The 12252-nt window shown below is 45.7% G+C and overlaps 1 protein-coding gene across 2 annotated transcripts in view; it reads right to left on the reverse strand.

Annotated features, from left to right (window-relative positions):
- The window catches only part of PAPPA (pappalysin 1), a 180632-nt gene that overhangs the window by 76793 nt on the left and 91587 nt on the right, over positions 1-12252 (reverse strand). The gene's annotated exons all lie outside the window — the stretch shown is intronic.

The following is a 12252-nucleotide window of genomic DNA, read 5'->3' on the forward strand; positions in this document are numbered from 1 at the left end:
ATTTAAACAAAGCCAAGCAACAATAGCCAGCTTTTGTGTTGGGCAATCCCCTGAAGATATTTCCTAATGTTAGGGAGTTTCTGCTTATTTTCATCTATCTCCTTTTAAAAGGAGGTAGAAGAAAGCAGCGATAGAAAATACATAGAGAGGCAAATGTGGGTGTTGGCATAATTCCACCAGCTGGGATGGAAAAATGCCAGCAGAGGGTTTGGACTTAAATGTTTCCCTTTTTGTTTTTAAAAAGATATCTGCAAATCAACAACAACAACAGCAACTGTGGCTGTAGAGATGGTGAAAACTGCCAAGATCACAGTTGTAGTGACCAAAGGGCCAAACAGATCTGTTTATCCAAGGCAGATACAGTACACACAGTGTGAGGGTGAGTTTGCCACATAAACACACGGCTTCAACCAACATGACTCAGATTTGACCTGAAAGGATCAAAAGCAGCAGGAGACTTTATTATCCTTGCCCATTTATTCTGTGGCTTCTCTAATGAGACTGCCAACAAAGATGCCAAATTTTTGAGGTTGTTTCTGTAACACTGGCCCATTAAAAACTGAACTGAGATCCATCTACTCTTTTCAAACAGACTGCATAGCAATAATGACTTTCAGTCATTAGAGTACTCTGTGAAATGGAAACCTTTGACCTGTTGGTATCCTATTTTGTATTGTATTATCATTGCCAGTCCCCAGAGGTATCCAGTTCTGACAGCCTGTTGTATTTTTGTCTGGCAAATAAGCCTGTTGAAAAAACGGTAGGAAATTAGCCAGAGCTGCTAGCTGGACTGATGGAAAGGATCCCTAAGGAGAATCCTGTCGGTAGCATTGGACTATCATGAGCTAGGTGTTAGAAAATCTAAGGGCTGCTCAATTTTGAGCTACTTCCAGTCTACTAAATCCTTTGTTTATTTTTTCTCCTGGTTTACACAGTGAAATACCATCATGAGCCAGAAAAAATCAGTTTATTGCTATTCAATTATTTAATGACTTTCACTCCTTTTCCTTCTGTGCAATATCCCAGGTCTTTAAGAGAGGGTGGCTTTGAAAGAATGGAGAAGTCTATCAGAGAAAAATGTCATTACAGTTTGATTTCATCTCAGCCTCTGCGGACAACTTGTATACATGGACAAATGTTGGGAACTGTGCATTTGTCAGGCCAGAGCTCTGAGCTGGTGAAAAGGAGCACAAGTCTGGAAGTGTTTCAGTTGTATGAGTGCAGCCCTGAATGAATATTCCCAGGGTGGCCAAATTTCTTGCCTTTACATGTCACATCTTAACATCTTCATTTGTCTGGGAGCCACCAAACATATACCCCACCCCTCAAAGGGCTTGGGGGAGTGTTTCCCAGACAAGGGATGACAATGGCTCCTGAGGTGTCTGGGTGGATGTGCTGATGGGCCCTAAGGCAGCCCAGCAGTGCCACCCCCATGGGGCTCATTCGTCCCTGGGAGAGCCATGCCCTGTGCCTGGCCAGCTCCAGGAATGGGTGGAATAAGAATGTCGCTGTGATGGCCATGGAGACAAACTCTTGGTTCCCTCGCCTTATCCTTCTGCATCTCTTGTTCTGCTCCTCTCCCATATCAAGGCGTAAGTCAGGTCTCAGGATAGTAGGATGAAATTAATTGTCTTACCCACTATGTCCCAGTTTGAGTGAGAGGCCCAACAGAAATCCCTGAGAAATATTCAGCCCTAAAACGACTGAGGTCAGTAATCCAAAATCCTCAAAAACAAATGCCAAACAGATGAAAATATGCTTTTTTTTTTTTTTTTTTTTTTTTTTTTTTTTTTTTTTTTTGGGGGGTGGGGGAAGCTTCTTCACCATATTAAGAAAAAGAGGCTTATTTCTGTAAAAAGGGGTGGGGGAAAGAAAGAAAAGTACCTACCATGTTAAAAAGACCTGACCTCCAGCCTATAAACATATGCACAGTCAGATACGCACACGTACAGTGGAACATCACCGCCCTGCTGCACACCCACGCTGGCAGAAGCACTGACACACAAACGCACGGGCGCTCCCTTTGCACATCCCCGACTCAGCCACCCCCCCACACAGACACACAACCCACAAACTCACAGCCTAATTTTAGGCACACACATTTAGACAGTGTTTCCCGGCCTTCCCAAAGCACTGACTTCTTTTCACGACAGGCACTGAAGTAAGCACATTTATAGAGCAACATACTCCCGCACTGGCTCCAAATGCTCCCTCCTAATGCGATGATAAACGTAATGGGCTTCTGATAAGATCATGTGTTTGGAATAAAAGAATACTCAAGGTCTACTTCAGCCCAATGACTTAATTCATACTCACATGGAGGGGAAAGCAGCCTTTGAATAGCTGTGATCCAGGACAGTGTGTGATCCTAACAGAGGCTAATTTGTTCCTGATTATGCCTAAGACCCCAATAAATCTGTCTGCTCAGAGTCAGCAAAACCCGAGGGAGGAACTGAACAGAGAGCCTGAGATGTCTGAATTAAATGGGGGCTGCCTAAGTGATTAACCAAGTCCTGCTGAACTGCCCTGTCACGAGCCCTGGAGCTGTGCTGGCCCTGGAGAGGCACCACATCCATGGGACAACACCGTGCACAGAAGCTGAGAGAGCAGGCACCCACTCGCCTTTGTGTGCTTTGAAAAATGATGAGGGAAATTGGCCTTACAACCCTGGTTACTTTTAAGGAGGATCTGTTGGTCTCACTATTGACTCACCACAGTGTGCAGTGCTCTGCATTGAGGGGAGTGCTGCTGAGAGGAGGGCAAGGCTTTTCCTGCCCGTGAGCTTCCCTGTTCTGAGTGATGGCCAACAGGGGATTGGCATTAAATCCTTCCAAGACACGGATGGGGGCACCAGCCTTCAACAGCCAACTGTGGTGCATCACTGAGCGGGCTGCCAAAAACTAGCAGAGGTTCTTCCTTCAGGTGCTGAGCATCAGCTCTGACTCGGGATTCTTCTGGTGGTCTTGGATGATTGGCAGGTCACTTGTTGAGCTTTACATTTTCATGAGCAAAGGAAAGAACAACCAGATTGTTTCTTACTACAACTGCCCTCACAAAATAAAAACTAACAGGTTTGTTTGTTTGTTTTTTTCTCTTTCTTCAGTGGTGGGAACAGAGCTCAGTTATATTCATAGAGCCCCACAGGCTCAGAACTGGAGGGGACAGTGTCAGGAGTGGTGCTTTTCTAGGAATAAGTAGCTAATGGCTTTATTCCTATAATGATGCAAAATGCTTTTTCTGGTCTCCCCTTAACTACTGTGACACTAAATGCATCTGTGACCTTGGCAACATGAGCTAATTTTTGTCTCCACAGTGTTCCAGAGGCTCCCAAGACCTGATGATGGTCACAGAGATTGGTCATGCATGACCTGCACACCACAGACTGTGTTCATCAACACCATGGACTACTCACTCCAAAGATGAATCTGATTTGAAGGAGATCTGGAGGAAGGGAACAAAAAGGATATCTGATCTGTCCTCAAGGAAAAAAATACTTCAAAAATTAAAAAGCAGTTGCCTGGAAATCCAGCTTAAATGTAGAACAGTAAAATGTCTGGAGGCATGAGACCTGGCAGTAGGAGAGAGCATCTCTGGGAGATTGACAATAGATGCTAGAGGATGCTGAGCTGATCTCGGGGAACACATTTTCATTCAGGCAGCCCAAGCTCCTTTCCCTTAGAAAGTTCTTACTGAAGGCAGAAAAACATTAGGGCCAAACCAAAGTTCCTGTCTTGCCCTTGTTTTGGGAAAAGGCAGTCTCCAGTTCAGCAAAGATTTCTGGGACATCTAAGAAAGCCTGGAGAAGGCTCCATGGCAGCATCAACCTGGAGAAGTGTGACTTGAGGAAGCAAATTGGCAAGACCTGTTCTGCTAACTCTGAAGTCAGGCTTTAAGATCCAAAATAGTCTTGGGGCTCTTGTGTGTTGCACCAGAAAATGATGCAAACTCCATCTCTCCTTGCTTCCTAAGCTGCCTGAGCACAGTGCAAGAAGCAGCTCTTTGAACTGAGATACAAATCCCTCCTCTGGGGTTCAGAAATGAAAGGATGCCTGAGATAACACAGATGGTCTGTGAGCACTGGGAAGCACCTACCAGAGCAGGTCTGGATAAGCAGGTAACTCCCCATCACCTTTACCAGTTTGAGGAGAAGCTGGAAAAAAATCATCAGCAAAACGAGTGAAGCCTGATCGAGGCCAGCAAGCAGACACGCAGGATATACACTTATCTGTGATAGGCAGCCTTCCACCCCATGAAATAGAGAAAAAAATGAGAGATAAAGAGATCCAATTCATAGCACAGGGCACATCCTCAAACGAGGCTTTGAATGTCCAAGCAGGGTTGTCAAAGTGCTGGGGACAGACACTGGGGGCAGCTTCCTGTTTTCAGCCAGGACGCAGTGATTGGCATCGGCATAGTCTTCTTTTGTGCAGTAACTACCATTTTTTTAAAAGGCCAGACAAAAAAAAAAGGAGTATTTTTAAGCTCAGCTGTTTACTTAGGGATGTTTCCAACTATAACAAGCCTCATGCCACATAACTATTTGTCCAGAAAAGAAAAAAAAAGGAAAAAATAAAGGGGGGGACAAAAACCCAGAAGCTTTGTCTCAGAGTAACAAATTCTTGGAACAGGACAAGATTTGAGTTTTAACCCCTGAAAGGTCTGTCCAGAGGTATGCAGGTCTTCAAACACAGCAAAGGCCAAACTCCAGGCTCACCAAAGTCAGCAGCTCCTGCAGAAGCAGGGTTTTACTACCACGTCATTTAATCGGCATCTCCAGCACTGGTGTTTATGTTCACACAGAGGAGAAGAAATGTATCCAGAGGTTTCTATCACAAAAGGGGAAATAATTCCACTGCAGATCACATGAACTCAGTGGCTGAGTGACCGCAGAACCTGCTCCATTTATTTCTATGGGAGTTTCACCTTTGGCTTCAGTGGGAAGAGAGTGAATAACATGGCCTGCTTCCAGGATATCTGCTAATCTCTTCTTTAATATTGAAGAAGGCAGAGACAGAGATATTTCCTGCTACAGTAAAATATTCAAGAGTTACTTTCCTTTCTGGATGTTCTGATTGAAAGGAGGAAAACCATTACATGGAGCTTGGGCAGACCTTCCCGAATAAAGTCACATATCAATAAATGGTGACGTCTTCCCTCAATGAAATAAAACAGACACCTTGGAAATGAAGGCAGCGTGGGTGTCGCAATCTACTGCGGAACATCCAGGGGCCTCGCAGGAGGCTTTTTTTTCCGTGGAATATGACAATCATGTCTGAGCATCTCCTGAGCAGAGCAGGCAGGGATAATGCCTTTGCGGAGAGCAGCTCCCTGGTAATTCAGCTGCTTGGTGGAAATGCATTCCTGGGCGTGACTGGGTTTCTTTGTGTGGCGGGACTCGGCTCCTCGCTATGATATAGCAGTCAGAGCATCAGAATTATGCAATTGATCTTCCTGCTGCAGACAGATACAATTACAATTCCCTCTCAGAGCCCGACACTGAAATTTGATATTTCACCTCCAAGAACATGAGCCCTTGTCACTTAAGAGAAAGGATATTTCCTTTGGCTGGCAGCGATAGCAAGACCTTGTCTGAGCTATCACTGCCAAAGTGCCCATTCCCAACCCTGGCAACCAGGAATGGCCACCAGGACCCAACACAGCCACCTCCATCCACCCTGGCAACCAGGGATGGCCAAAAGCACCCAACACAGCCACCTCCATCCACCCTGGCAACCAGGGATGGCCAAAAGCACCCAACACAGCCATCTCCATCCACCCTGGCAACCAGGGATGGCCAAAAGCACCCAACACAGCCATCTCCATCCACCTTGGCAACTGTGAATGGCCACCAGGACCCAACACAGCCATCTCTAACCCTGGCAACCAGGCATAGTCAACAGCACCCAAAACAGCCCATCTCCAGGCCCTGGCAACCAGGAATGGCCACCAGGACCCAACACAGCCATCTCTAACCCTGGCAACCAGGCGTAGTCAACAGCACCCAAAACAGCCCATCTCCAGGCCCTGGCAACCAGGAATGGCCACCAGGACCCAACACAGCCATCTCCAACCCTGGCAACCAGGTATTTTTGTAAGAGCAGTAACACATATGTTCTCTTCCCACCTCACCTCATTTCTTTTCCTGGATGGTTGGATAAAGCAGTGCCAAGAAGATTTTGATATTACACAGATTTATCAGCTTAACTTGGAAACTGTTCAGCTGAAAGTCTTGAGGTTTCTGTCACACAAGGGAGTAACCATTATGACCTCGAGAAAGGTGGCCAGCATGACCCTTTGAGACACCTGGCACACTTGTCTGGGAGGAGGAACACAAGAGTAAAAAACCCAGAGGTGCCATTCCCCAGGGAAAACAAAGTGCTTGTTTGTGCATGTGGTTGGATGTTACTGCAAAGGAAGGTCTTGTGCTCAGCCTCATCCTCTGAGCACAGGTGTTGTTGAGTCACAGAGGATGCTCTAAGGATGGGAGTATGAGCAGCTGTGGAACCCTCTCAGGTCCAGAGAAAGAAATGTGTGAGGGATGAAACAAACAGAGGAGGAATTCTCCTGCTGGACTTTCATTGTAGCTGTGTCCTGTAAACTAAAGCTGGATTGAGCTGGGTTGGAGTCGCTGGCCTAGGGAAAAATGCAGGCAAATACCACTTCAGCCCACATTCTCCCCCACAAAAAAGCATCTGTCCTTTGTATTTTGCTGCCCGAGATGTCTGCTCTCTCTGCTCTGTGGCTCCGCTGGCCTTCCTAGGATTGCACTATTAATGATGACAGTCTGAAAATCACTTTAAGAGACTTTACGAGGATGCTGTGATTACTAACTTGCCAAATGAGTGCTTAGACATTTCAGAACATGCAGCCACATTCCCGCGAGCTGCAGGAAACAGTCAGCTTCAAAGTATTTGCCTTGAGCTGAAGGAGTCACACAAATATCATCTGAATAACCCCGGCCAGTAAATTCATGACTATTTGCCATGAAATTCTGCTATAGAACCTCAGCTGCTTTAACAACACCAACATTCTTTCCCAAGCTCTTTGGTCAATGCTTTCACCTTATTGATGCCCTGGGAGATGCTGAGCTTCTCTTGCAAGGTGGCTCTGTTTCTCCCATGCTGTTGTTCTACTGAAAGCCCTCGGCAGGGTCAGCCAAGGCCTATTTAATGCTGCTGAAAGAAGGCAAAATCACCATTAGCTGCTGCATGGGGCCACGGTTTGGGCAGCCAAAGCTATGTTCCTGCGCAGTAGTAGGAGGAAAGAGGGGGGAGAGGATGGGAGCGCTCTGAAAGCATGCCCACAATGAATATGGATGGTCATCCATCAATTTATTTTAAGCACATTACTTCTCTGTCAGAAAGGGAAAAAGGGAAAAAGAAAGAAAGGAAAGAAAAGACATATAAAATTAGGTTTGTGTCACTCATTTAACACTGCAATTTCCCCAGAGGATTATGCACCAAACAGAGATAGCAAGCTCATGAATATTAATCATTTCCCTGAATGCAATGCAGCCCGCCAAACAATAAGATTAGGGGAAAGTGCTATGCTTAATTTATGGATAATGGGAGAGGTAAAGGATAGAGCTCCCACAAAGGTAAGGCTCACAGCTGGAGGGAGAGGCCTCTGAGGAGGAGGAGGAAGACAAAACCAGATTTGTAAGGTAGCAGAAAAACATTTGGGGCCAAGCAGGAGTAAAAGAAAAGGTGTTTAAGGATCATTGTCAAATTAAAATCATACTTCTCCTGAACAACCACTGGTGACTAATGTTTCAAGCATGCCAGAAATTGGTGGTAAATTCAAGAGCTAGATATATTTATTTTCTCTTTGCCTCTGCTCTGTGTCTTTTCATTGTATTTTATATCCCTGAGGCCCTGATCCCACACACCACTGAGATGTGTGTCTAACCTGAAACATTCCCATTCTTCAGGGTGACCACTCCCATCTGGAAGTCAGTGGAAGCGCTGCCCTGTTTTGCTGTAAAAAGGCTTTAGCCAAGAGTCCCTTATAAGCAAAGGAGATAAAGTATACCTATAATAACACCAGTAAGATACGACTGAAGACCCCATAAATTGCCTGGCAAACTTAAGGGGAGATAGAAGTTCTGGAGCTACTTCGCAGTTGTGTTTCAATGTGTCTATCAGTCTTTACTCATCTCTTTTCATATTACTTTCTCTCCCCCTCCCTCCCTTTTTATTGATCTCTGCATCTTTTTTATTATATCCTTCTCTTTCTTCAGCACTGGCGAGCGAAATCAATGCATAATGCACATCCCACTCCACAAAAGGAATGCAAATGAAAGCCGGGCTCTTTCTCAATGTCCCACATATATCTGGGTGTGCAGCGCTGGTGTGTGGGAGAGTGCACGCCAAGGACAAGGTGCTCAGCTGTGCCTCAGACACCCATTTCTCAACACTCCGCTGGGAACGGATCAAGCGCTAAGCCCCGGGTTCCCACCACCGCGAATCATAACTCTTACAAATGGGCTCTGTTTTACACAGGACACGTCGGGTTGAACTTGGCTGCGATCCGCGGTAACCGCAAAAATCAGTTATCGGGGGAGTAATCAGGAGCAAGGTGAAAGGAAAGCAGCCCAGAGGTAGGGGAGCGGTGCATCAGTCACACGGACACGGCTTTGAATCACCTGTCTCCTACAAATCAAAAGGCAAAGTGAAACTTTCCCCGGCGGGACGGAATTCTGCGTGGAAAAGATAAAAAAATATGCAAAATCCACTACGTGAAGCAGCTGGGGGGTGGGGAGAAAAGGTAGGGATGATAAATTTCACGATGGGGAAGGGAGAGAGCGCCGCAGAACTTAGAAAACTGAGCACTGCCAGATGCTTCCATTAATTAATTAATTAATCTCACTGTCGCTCTTCAGCATGTTGCAGGAAGAAAATGCTATTAATCTTTTCTGTTTTCTGTTTCTCGGCTTTGTGCTCAGAGAAGGCCAGGACAGCCTGACAGTGAGACCACACAGTTTTCCTCCCTGCCTCCCTCCTGCCTTCCCCCGTGCCCCTCCTCCCTGGCAGAGCAGATTGATCCACTGTTATCTGATTAGAGAGGAAAGAAGGAGGAAAAACAAAAGCAAGACAAAAAAATAAAAAGAAATTTAATTTTATTACAGGCACTCGTGCAAAGTATCTTGAGAGCCTTGTGCCATTTAGTCAAAGGAAAGTTGGGCCAATTAAAAAACCCCATAAACCCCATGATCCTAAAAGGCAAAGGGAGTGAGAGAGGCAAAGGGACACCTGAAAACTGGCTGCCTCCATCCCTGGAAATATCCAGAACGCAGCTGAACATGACCCTGAGCAACATGCTCCAACTTTGAAGCTGGCTCTAACTTTGAAGTTGGCCCTCCTTGGACCAGAGACCTCCAGAGACTCCTCTGAACCTAAATTATTCTGTGATTCATGGCTCTGAATCTAAAGCCTGGTGGTGCTTGCGGGCTCTGTTGTATTTCTCTCCTACCAAGCGAGGTGACTCGCGTGGTCCCTGCTTTAGGGGGCAGGAGCCCACTTGGGCTTTGCTATCAAACCTCCTCCTCTGGAACCCGCCCGCGATGCCCCTTCAGCCCCGTCTTTAGCAAACAAAATGCTTAGCGGTTCTTCCCAGCCACGTGGGACCCAATCCTGCAGACAATTTGTGACAGGCATTGCATTCACTGTTGTGGTTAGATTTGCTGAAGTCTAAAGAATGCCTTGTGGTAGTTCAGAAACATGCCTGGAAGAAAGCATTTGCAAGATCAAACCCTGAGGCCCCCGATTCAGCAAAGCCTCTGAACATGTGTTTGAGGCTCACTGAATTCTTTGGTGAAGGGGAGTGATTCCCGGGGCTCTAAAGAGCTACATAATACAACAAGAACATCACTGAAAAAATAACACTCTCTGAAATAACTGCTTGTTGTTCTACAGGATTATAACATGTGTTAGCCTTGTAAACATGGAAATAAATTACACTTATTTTTCTGCGCTCCTCAAACGGGAACTCAAGAATTCTGTATTTTCCAGGAAAACACCCCGCCAATATCAAAGAAGACTTTTGTTCAGCTAAAGGCAAAAGATTAGGTCTGATATTGTTAGATTGTGGAGAATGCTGAATTTCTGGGGTTTTTTTTTTCTATTATTTATTGTGTAATATGTACAGCCTCTCACTTCCCCAACATCTTTATATTTTCTGCTGAGATTTTAATGCTTGATATACCAAGCAGAATATAAATCAGCACTGCTAATTTGTCTGAAAGACAAACTGGCAGTGTCTCCTTAGCTCTTGGGGTCATAATTCACGGTGGTCCAGCTACAAAAGCCGGCAGGATGTGTTTCACAGGTATTAGCTCCTCTGAACCTGTCCTAGAGACCCGAAGGCAGTGTTTGCCTGCAAACAGCAGTGGGGCTGTCCTCACAGACCCTGCACATACACTGAGCCCGTCACCACCACAGCAGTCACACCAGCACAAATGTAAAGTCACACAACCAAACATTTTTAAGGTCTCTGTTCATGTACCTTCCCTTTGATTCAGCTAATTTGATTCATCTGAGTCCCTATATTCAGTATTTCACAAGGAATTTGATATATTTTGTTTTGTAATCCAGGATCTGTGCAAACCACAACCTTCCAAAGCCCGTGACAAACAAACAACTTCTTTGCCCCTGGAATTCCCCTCTCTTTTCCAACACAAGCAAATGCAAAAACCCACTTCCTCTGTCATGGAGTAGAAAAAATCTCTGTATGTTTTAGTTACTTCGTTTTCTAGTCGGACAGCCTTGTCCCACACTCTCAGGAAGCCCTGTTGCTGCTCCGTGGATGCTGGATGGTGGATGAATGGTTGGATGATGGTGGCTGGATGACACAACTGGACTCCATGATCCTAAAGGTTTTCCCAACATAACCAATTCCATTATTTTATGTACAAAGGAATAAAGCAGACTCCTGCATACCCCTGAAAGGACACCGCAGTGTGGTCCAAGGCCTGGAACACCCCACTCTTTCTCCTGTCCATGGACTTATTTGGAGCATTTTGCAGCTCCCACCCAGCCCACATCACCTGCTTCCCTGGAAAACCGATAGGCACAGGGGAGGAGCTGGGTCATGTCTGAACGTAACACTGGGATGTGGTCAAAGCACAGACCTGGACCAAGGAATTCAGCCCTGCTGTTGAGCAGGTTGATACAGACACAACCATCCAGCACCAGCCCAAACCCTTGCTGGAACCAGCCCTCACACCATGCCTGATGTCTGGGGAACCCAAAATGTTTGAGTAAATGCTTATCCCACTTTCTAAATATTATGACTAAAATATTTCAGTGCTTGAAGCTCTAAGGCAGCAAGTTACTTGAAACACAAATCTAACTTCGAGACCACCAATTGTCACAATTAGTCTCGACCATAAATATACCTGATCTCAATAGAACTATTTACATATGTAAATACGTGCATGACCAAATCAGGCCTCGAGTCTCACAGTGTGGGATGCTGAAGTAGAAATGTAGCTGTTCAGATGAGCCAAGCAGCTCCCAGTTTACCACCCAAGGGAAGCACGGTGCCTGTGAGGTCCATTCTACATTGCTCCAGGCACAAGAGATAATGGTCAAAATGCCAAAAAAGAGCAAATTTCAGACTTGCCAACATTACAATATCTGCTGAGGACTGATGCCCTGAGCTGAAGGCAGGGGATCACTACATGGGACAGAGTGTTTGCTTGGGCAGTGCAGATAAAGAATCTCATAAAATGTCTTGAGAAAAAGCCAACCCTTTATAAACATTAACTTTGGTTCCTGAAGCTCCTCATGTTTTGTTCTTTCCCAGATCTCACAGACCCCTGGGTGGAAAAAGCAGCCCCACAACGTGGGGCTACCCCATAGAAGGTGCAGTGTAAATTGGTCTCCATTCTCCTTCTCTGTCCCCAGCATTCCTAGAGAGTTTAATAAATATGTAAAGCTCGAAACTGCAGCCCCGATAGCTCGAGCATCTTCCGGCCATTGTGCTTACAGGTTTTGCTAATCAGAGCAAACCAGGCTTGCAAATGAAATCTGATTAAGTAGTTTTCACCTCTGAAAAAGGGGATTAGCCAGACCTTTGATCCTCAGATATTGATTTGCAACTCAAAGGAGGTGTGACCTCAGCTGGACTTGCTTCTGGTCTCAGTCCCTTCCCCTTTCACTCCTCCTCCTGTTTACCAGAAAAAAATCAGTTCATGTCCTCTCACGTAGTCAGATCTAAAGCCTATTGAAGCCAGTGGAAAACCACCCACTG

The sequence above is a fragment of the Hirundo rustica genome, chromosome 20, assembly GCF_015227805.2.
Source record: "Hirundo rustica isolate bHirRus1 chromosome 20, bHirRus1.pri.v3, whole genome shotgun sequence".
In the NCBI taxonomy this organism is placed as follows: domain Eukaryota; kingdom Metazoa; phylum Chordata; class Aves; order Passeriformes; family Hirundinidae; genus Hirundo; species Hirundo rustica.